General features: G+C 44.5%; 1 protein-coding gene across 2 annotated transcripts in view; it reads left to right on the top strand.

The window, feature by feature from the left end:
- The first annotated feature begins 509 nt into the window (after positions 1–509).
- Positions 510–9579, top strand: part of Cabin1 (calcineurin binding protein 1) — a 128788-nt gene continuing 119718 nt past the window's right edge. For both annotated transcript variants that reach the window (XM_055598963.1, XM_055598962.1), the window contains exon 1: positions 510–780. The gene's annotated coding sequence lies outside the window, so the exon portion shown is untranslated. The remainder of the gene's footprint in view (positions 781–9579) is intronic.

The following is a 9579-nucleotide window of genomic DNA, read 5'->3' as shown; positions in this document are numbered from 1 at the left end:
CCCGGGTACTGTAACTGGGACGGAGAAAGTCCCAGCTCCCTATCTAGTCCTGCCTGCCTGTCGCCCGGGTTTCCGTCATTCAGAACGTCTGCCCCGGGCCTTTGGCAGCAATGGCCTTCTTCAAGTGCCCTGCCTTTAGTCTACAAACTCGCACTTCAAAAAAACGCTGCAGGCGGAAGCGTGTGACGGCGTCCGCCAGCAGGAGGACGGCCACAAGTTCGAGGCCAGCTCGGACAAGGCCCGTGAGACAGTCTTAAAAAAACAAAACACAAAACCGGTGAGTCCTGCAGGAGGCGGAGCGCGGCAGCCGCGGGGCCCCCGACGCGCGGGAGTCAAGGAGACGAGCCCCGGCGAGCGCGACCCAGCCAGCAAGCGGCGCATGCGCCCGCGCCGATTGGCCGAGGAGGCCGGCCCTCCAGCCAATGGGAGCGTTCCTTGTTGGTCCGGCCGCGCGCAGGAGCCTGGGTGCTCCGGCCGTTGCCCTGGAGACGCCGGGCGAGTTCCGGGGAGCAAGGTTTGCGGGTGGCCCCGAGGTGGTGCGCACGGCTCCCGCGGGTGCGCGGAGCGGGAACGGCGCGCGAAGGCCGGCTCTCCGCACCCGCACAGCCGCGGTGGGCCGACGCCAGGCCCCAGACCCCCCAGGCACCGGGACGGGCCTTCTGCCCACGCCGGCTCCTCCGCGCGACCCCCGCCGCCGAGAGGCCGCGGGTGGCTCCCTGTGAGCGCAGCCATCCCCCTCCCTGGACGTCCTTTCAGTCACCTTCTCAGCTGCCCGGCGAGGTGAGTGTGGCATGGGTGTCATTGGTGGAAACTGAGGCCGAGGGAAGGTTTTTCAATGACTCTAAAGCCCCGGTGCGGCTTACCCCGACTTGAAGCCTTCTGCAGACCAGCCTCCCTGGGGGAGGGAGATGGATAGCCTTCACCTGGCGCTCCCAGGTCCCTGCACCTGTGATGGGGACCGCTTCTCTCTTCAAGACTTTCCTTACAAGCCACGAGTGTGGACACTTGAACTCCATGTGGCTCGATTCCTTCTGTGCGATCCATGACTTTGCTTAGAAATAGAATTTAGAATGGTCCTCTTCAGGGGCTGGCAAACTTTGGTAGGTATATTTCGGTTATTGTAATATGTTGTAAATTTAATAAGAACAGCAATCCTTTTACTGGCGGGCGTTTTAGATTTGGTGTAGCTATACTCTGCTCAGTTACGTTGCGCGGATAAAGCCAAAGACAATACACAAAACTGGGTGTCGCTATAATTTTATTTATAGATACTAAAATTTGAATGTCATATATCAAGGGTTGTTTTTTTTTTTTTTCCTCCCTCATTAGAAATGTAAAAACCATTCCTCTCTCTTGGGCTGTACAATAGCAGTGGGTAGTGAACTTGCAAGCCTCGCCTACCCCAGGGATTCCCATCAGAGGAAACGGCACCGGAGAGGGTCATCCGTGCTAAGTTGGTCACACACACAGTTCTGCCATAAACTCAAGACTGCCAGAAGCTGGTTGTAGAGCCGCACGCCTTTGATCCCAGCATTCCAGAGGCAGAGGCACGTGGATCTCTGTGAGTTCGAGGCCAGCCTGGTCTCCAGACCGAGTTCTGCGACAACCAGAACTACATAGTGAGACCCTGTCTTGAGACCTCCTTCCCCCACAAAAAAGATTGCCAGGCTCCCAGACCCTAATAGGCCCCGCCATTGTTTATCACTGGATGACAGTGCTGAGCGACTCACAGTGCTTTTCTGAATCATGTGATCTTTGAGCAATGGAAACCATTCCTTAAAGAGTTTGGAAACTTAAGACCTAGTAGGGCAGTGCATACATTTAATCTCAGAACTCGGGGGGCAGCCGCAGGTGGGTCTCCGAGTTTAAGGTAGCCTGGCCTACACAGCAAATCCAGGGTCAGCTGGGGCCACATAATGAGATTTTTGTGTCAAAGAAAAAGGTGTGTGTGTGGGGGGGGTGGCCAGGGTTTGGAAATCTGAGAATTTGAAGTGATTAATGTGCTATTCTTAGAGCATGCAGCAGCTAGGCTGGGAATTTGATAAATGATTGTAAACAAAGCACCCCAATCTGAAAGTCTGAGATTCTCCAAATCCAAAACTCCTTAGTGCAGAGATGACCATGGAAATTCTGCACTATGAAACTTTGCTTGGTGTACAAGTTATTAAACATTTTATGTAAGATTATCTTCAGGCTGTGTGCATAAGGGTATATGAACAAGTAAATTTTGTGTTTTGACTTGAGTCTTCATCAATAAGGTATCTAATTATATACACACAAAAATTCCAGAATCCAAGGGAAATCTGAAGTCCAAAGCACTTGTAGTGCTTTTTCGTCTTTATTTTGTAGGTTTTTTTTAAGATTTATTTATTTTTTATTTTATGTGTATCAGTGTTTGCTGCATGTGTGTATATCCATCATGTGCATGCCTGGTACCAAGGAAGGCAGGGTGTTGGCTTTCCTAGATCTTGAATTAGAGTTCGCTGCTGGATGGGTGCTGCCTGCTGGACGCAGGTCTTCTGCAAGAGCAGCAACTGCTGTTAACAGCTGAGCCATCTGTCTAGCCCCCTTACCTGCTTTATGTCCTGCTTTGTTTTAAAGCTGCTTCTGGAGTTCATGGTGAACAATAAAGATGCGACCCACTAGTCTTGAATTGTTTACATACACAGTGAAAAATGTGTAATTTCAAGTGCCTAGCAGAAGAGCTGGGGTCACCTTGGTGAGCTGGAGCTAAGAAACTCGGTTTGCTGTGGCACATGTCTGAGTCTCTTTCCTATCTCTGAGTGCAGGAGGTACCGTACACAGCTGGATAAGGGAGCGGAGTAGCTGATCCCGGTGGTTTTGGGTAGCAGTCTCAGGCTTGGGAAGTCTGGGAGGAGAAAGCCGCGGGACATTTTCTGCACACAGTCAGCAATGGCTCATGGACCAGTGGAAGGCTTTGTTGTTTCCCTGAGCCAAGGAAGACTCTGCATTTCCATGGGTCTGCATCACTGGGGTCCTTGACATAGCCATGTCCATGGCAGTAATAAACACATTCACTCGGGACTTCATCTACTCCTTACATATTTACTCAGGGTTTCCTCAGCTCCCCTGGGTTTTTTGTGTTTTTTTTTTAAATAGGCTTTTTTCACTTAGCATAGTTAGAAAGACTACCAGTATTGTTAGTACTTGATTTTTATGCTTGAGTAACCCGTTGCATGACTGTGCCATGTTTTATGTATGCATTCATAAGAAGATGGATTTCTGAGTTATTTCTACCTTTCACATATTATGAATAATCCTCATAAATCTTTGCTTGGGCATGTTACTTTTGTGGATGTTCCACAGTTAACTTATTCATTCTCTTTTTAGCACTTTCGGTTGCTTCCATTATCTTGCAGTTACAAACTGCTGCACAGTAAATTATCCCATGTACATGTGCTTTTGTATTGTTGGAGATCTGTCTTCAGGGTAGAGGCCTAAAAGTAGAATTCTGGTTGAAATGTTAAGTGCTGCTGTCATTTTTCTTAGCTATTGTCAAGTTGCGCTCCAGAAGGATTGTGTCCCTTTGCATTTATGTGAGAATAGTATTGTTTTTCACAACCTTAGTCGACATTTGCTTACCCACCCTCTGCCTTGAGACAGGATTTCATTATGTAGTCATGCCTGACCTGGAATTTGCTGTGTAAAAGGGACCAGGATGGCCTTGAACTTGCAACAGTCCTCCAGGTGCCCCTTTTTCCTGCATGCTGGGATGACAGGTCAGCAAGCCCAGCTTTGATTAATTGCTAGGTTAATAGATGTGGGGCCTAAGTGCCCCAGCGTTAACATAGAGGTCGGAGGGCAGCTTTGTGCAGCAGATTGTTTCCTTTCACCCTCACGTGGGTTCCAGGGATTGAACTCAAGTTACTTTGTCATCTGAGCCATCTTGCTGCTGACAAAGGCACTTGTGGCCAAGCCTGACAATCTGAGGTACTGTAGGCACTGCCTCTAAACACACTGAAATTGAATCTAAACCGTAGCACATAGACACTTGAGTGTAATTCTGGACCTACTGTCTTCATGCTGCATTTACCTCTTGTTTGAATCATTAAGGCTTTGTATAGTATGTGCTAATATACTTATAAGCTACTTTATATTTGTAATATTGGATAAAGCTTATCCCTTCTTAGAAGTGTTTTTTTTTTTTTCTACTTTGTTTCTAGGTACTCTTACATTTTTTCCAAATAAACTTTAGTGTCATCTTGTCTATTGTCTTAATTGGTGTTTTTATTGGGACTGCATAAAGTTTAAGTGGTAACTCTGGGAGAACTGACACCTTATAGTTGAGTCCTATTCAAGGAGAGGAGATGCATTCTATTCAAGTTTATTTTCATGTCTTTCAGTTGTGTTTTAAAACTTTCCTCGTATAAGTTGCACATCTCTTACTAAGGACTTAATCTTGTTGCTCCTGCAGATGGGATTTTCTGTACCATTACATTTTCTGTTTATGACTTGTATGCATATGATTTTATGTGAATCTTTGTTGTAATTTTAAAACTCCGTCTGTGTGTGGGCTCGTGCACATGATGCGGTTGCTCAGGGAGGCCAGAAGAGGGTGTGAGACCCCCGGGAGCCGGAGTTCCAGATGGCTGTGAGCACTTGATGTTGGCGCTGTGTCAGAGCAATTGGTATGCTCTTTTATGCTTAGCCATGCTCCGGCTCTGTGCTGACGGTATACTGTGCTCCTGCACTGAGTTCTTCTGCTTCTAAGCTTGCCATTAATTATGGGTTTGTACATTTTTTTAAGGGATGTATTGTATTATCCGCAGTTAGTAACACTTGAACTTCTTAGTCAGTTGTTTATTTTTTTGAGATAGGATCTTGCCATGTAGCCCAGGCTGGCTGTGAGCCCACAGTCTACTGCCTCAGCCTCCCAATGCTGAGGTTATAGTGATGAGATTAAATCTAGCTTTTATACCCATTCGTAAACCTCAGTTTGCTTTTCATGTTCTCATTGCATTGGCTGATCATCCTCGTACAAAGTGATTGTGGCCATTCTGGCTCTATTCCTGATATCAAAAAATGTTTGTAGTATTTCTCCACTAAATACTATTTTGGCTTTAGGACCAAGTTGTTTATATTTTATCATGACAAGAAATTATCCTTCATTTCCCATTTCTTCAAGTGTTTTTCTTGTTCATAGCTATTGAGGTTTTTTTTTTTTTTTTTTTTTTTTTTTTTTTTTTTTTTTTTTTTTTTTCGAGACAGAGTTTCTCTGTGTAACCTTGGCTGTTCTGGACTTGCTTTGTAGACCTGGCTGGCCTCAAACTCAGAGGTCTGCCTGCCACTGCCTCCCTGAGTGTTGGGATTACAGGTGTGTGCCACTGTACCTGGCTGAATTTTGTCATATTTTTTAAATCTAAAAAGTTTGTTTGTTTGTTTATATTTTTACTAGTCCAAGTAAAATCACATTACTCTTTACAAACAAATAAATCTTCCCTTTTAAGGCCAAAGAAATCTTGGGAAATGAGCACTTTTTCTCCATAAATCTCAGTAGAAACAACTTTTTTTTAAAATTTTATTTATTTATTTATACATATGAGTGCTCTATTTGCATGTATACCTGTATGACAGAAGAGGGCATCAGATTCTTTTATAGATGGTCATGAGCCACTATGTGGTTGCTGGGAATTGATCTCAGGACCCCTGGAAGAGCAGCCAGTACTCTTAACCACTGAGCTATCTCTGTAGCCCCAAAGTTCATTTATTTTAAAATATTGTATACCTGTTTGTCTGTGAAGAGCATGCAGTACCTGAAGAGGCCAGAAGAGGGCACTGGATTCCCTGGAGCTGGGTTATAGGTGGTTGTGAGATACTCCCGATGAACTGATTTTGGGTCCTCTGCAAAGGCAGCCAGTGTTTTTAAGTGCTAAGCTGTCTCCTTATGGTAACATGATGAGTTTTTTTGTTTAGGTGATTTAATTGTGTTTTTATTTTTATATTTTGTTAAATTTTAAATTTTAGTTTGATTTGTTTTTTTCCTAGACAGGGTCTGACTCTATAGACCAGGGTAGACTTGAACTTAAGAGCCCTCCTGTTTGCTGGCCATTATACCGCTAGAATTGTTCAGTAGATTACAAAAAATTGAAATAGATGGCTTCTCCTTCTTGCTGTTGATGGTAGTCATGCACGTATGCACGCATATTTTAATATATGCATATTTGTGTGCATATGGTTTACATGTGTATATGTTCCCGTGTGTGGGCCATTGATGAATAGTGGAAGTAATGGTCCACGTTCTTTTGAGACAGGGTCTCTCACTGAATCTTATTACTTATTAGTAGCAAGACTGGCTAGCCAAAGAGCTCCAGGGGTCTTGTCTCTGTTCCCTAGTAATAGGCTTGCAAATGCATGCTGGGGCTCTGAGCTCAGGTCCTCGTGTTTGGACAGCAATCACTTCACCAATGGAGTCGTCTAAGCCCTTAGTTACAGGCTTTGATCATAACTCTCTTGGTTTTAATAATGTTTATGGAAAAGTAGTGTGTGTGTGTGTGTGTGTGTGTGTGTGTGTGTGTGTGTGTGTTGGTTCTTGCCCCCCACCTCCTCTAATTAAAACACTTACTGGGTCTAGGGATGCCTCAGTGGTTAAGAGCATTGGTTGCCTTTCCAAAAGACCCGGATTAGAGTCCCAGTACTCACATGACAGCTCACAACCGTCTGAAACTCCAGTATCAGGGCACCAGAGACACACGTGTAGCACACAGACTTACATACAGGCAAACACCCATACACATAAACAAGAAGTTAAATTATTATTATTGTGTGTGTATGATGTTCGTATGTGGAGGTTAGAGTATACTTTTTGGGAGTTGGTTCTCTCCTTCCATTTCTGTGTGTTCCAGGAATGGGACTTGGTTTGTAGGGCTTACATGGCAAGCACCTTTGCCTGCTGAGCCATCTCTCCATTATAATTTTTTTGACTAGGTTTCTCTAAACTTTGTGTGTGTGTGTGTGTGTGTGTGTGTGTATGTGCATGCACACACATGTGTTGGGGTGGGCATACACATGCCACAGTACACATGTAGGGGTCAGAGGACAGCTTTGTGCAGGTTTTTCTTTCCTCCATGTTTATGTGGGTTCTGGGGACTGAACTCAGGTTGTGAAGCCTTTCCAGGCTGAGTCGCCTCACTGGCCCTTCACTTTGTTTGGAAATCAAGGTCTCTTTTGTTTACTGCTGTGTATAGCAAGCTAGTGGGCCTGTGGGCTTCCAGGGCATTTCCTCTTTCCATCTCTCATCCTGCTATAGGAGACCTGGGGTCACAGACACAAGATTTCTTTTTTTCTCTTGTAATATTAATATTTTTATACAAAATATTTTGTTTACCAATGAAGAAATGTTACCCTATTAATTTATATCCTATATACTAGGATATAAAATATACTATTTTTTATTTCTTATTTTTTATTTCTTTTATTAGTTACATTTTATTAACTCTGTATCCCAGCTGTATCATGCTCCCTCATTCCCTCCCAATCCCAGTCTCCCTCCCTCATCACTTCCCTGCCCCTTTCCAAGTCCACTGATAGGGGAGGATCTTCTCCCCTTTCGTCTGATCCTGTTTTATCAGGTATCTTCTGGACTGGCTGCAATGTCCTCCTCTGTGGCCTAGCAGGGCTGCTCCTCCCTCGGGGGGTGGGGAGGTCAAAGAGCCAGCCATTGACTTCATGTCAGAATGTTCATGTCATGTTCCTCTTACTAGAGTAACCCACTTGGTTACTGAGCTACTACGGGCTACATCCGAGCAGAGGTTCTAGGTTATATCCATACATGGTCCTTGGTTGGATAAACAGTCTCATATAAGACTCCTGTGCCCAGATATATTTGGTCCTTGTGGAGCTCCTATCCTCTCCATGTCATACTAACTCCTCCTTCTTTCATATGATTCCCTGCACTCTGCCTAAGGTTTGGTTATGAGTCTTAGTATCTGCTTTGATACACTGCTAGGTAGAGTCTTTCAGAGGCCCTCTGCGGTAGGCTCCTGTCCTGTTACTTGTTTTCTCCTACGTCCAATGCCCATCCCATTTGTCTTTCTAAGTGAGGATTGATTATCTTACCCCAAATCTTTTTTCTTGTTTATCTTCTTTCGGTGTATAGATTTCATTATGTTTATCATATCTTATAGGTCTATATAAGTGAGTATATGCCATGTGTGTCTTTCTCCTTCTGGGATACCTCACTCAGAATGATCTTTTCTAGATCCCACCATTTGTCTGCAAATTTCATGATTTCGTTTTTGATTGCTGAGTAGTATTCCATTGTGTAAAAATACCACAGTTTCTGTATCCATTCCTCCGTTGAGGGACATCTGGGTTGTTTCCAAGTTCTGGCTATTACAAATAAAGCTGCTACAAACATGGTTGAGCAAATCAGACACAAGATTTCTTATTTTTAGTTATGTGTATGGGTATGTATCTACGTGCACATGGTTGCAGGTGCCCGTGAAGGCCTGGAAAGGGTGTAGCATCTTTTGGAGCTGGAGTTACAGGTGGTTGTGAGTCGCCTGGTATGGGAACTGAGCTTGTGGTCTCTGCAGGAGCTAAGTGCTCTTCAGCACTGAACCGTCTCTCCAGTCCTAGCCCTGTCCTCTTAGCACTGTTGTTACCCTTGGAACCAGATTTCAGTGTGCATTTTGGAGGGACAGATAATCCTCAGACCACAGCACTCTCCAGTTAGCCCTTGTTTTGAACACACTATCAAAAACATAGAGGAAAATGTTAGTCTTTTCATGATGCCCGAATAACAGCGATGATGAAATAATGATAAATAAGAACAGAATAGCAACACATTGACAAGGTATGGCAGTTTGAATGGCAGCAGTTTGTCAGATTCTCCCACATTCTTTGATAACTCTGGCTGAGGTGACCACAGAGTCTTTTTTTTTTTTCTTTCTAATGTTAGTTACTAATATTAGCTTTAGGTTACACATTACCAATTACACAGTAACCCATTTGCGATGGTTACTATCTTCATGCAAGAGCATGCCTCTGCCAAAGGATCTCCTTCACTCCTCTCCAGAAGAGAGGAGAAAACAAGCCCCAGTTATTTCCTGAATGTAAAATGTCCATCTTGTTAGGAAATCACCGTGCTTTTAGCCATGTGCAAATCGTAGTCTTCTTGTGTGCTGGCTGCTTCACTGCCCTCTCTAGGCCTACAGGCGGAAAGCAAGGCTTTTTTTTTTTTTTTTTAAGATTTATTCATTTATTTTATGTACATGAATGTTCTATCTGCATGTACACCTGCACACCAGAAGAAGCCATCAGATCCCCGTATAGATGGTTGTGAGCCACCATGTGGTTGCTGGGAATTGAACTCAGGACCTTGGGAAGAGCAGACAGTGCTCTTAACCACTGAGCCATCTCTCCAGCCCCAGAAAACAAGGCTTACAGAAGCATGCTCCTTCAGGAGGAGGCAGCACTCAAAGGGCCCTGAATCCAGGTGAGTGGGGATGCACCCAAAGAAACCCCATAGATTGCATAGCAAACATTTCTCTACACATGCTCATGAATGTATACACACACACACACACACACACACACACACACACACACACACACACA

Source organism: Psammomys obesus, unplaced genomic scaffold (genome assembly GCF_907164565.1).
Source record: "Psammomys obesus unplaced genomic scaffold, mPsaObe1.curated_primary_1811, whole genome shotgun sequence".
Taxonomy (NCBI): domain Eukaryota; kingdom Metazoa; phylum Chordata; class Mammalia; order Rodentia; family Muridae; genus Psammomys; species Psammomys obesus.
The sequence above is the reverse complement of the archived record's forward strand: the minus strand, read 5'-3'. Positions and strand labels throughout refer to the sequence as shown.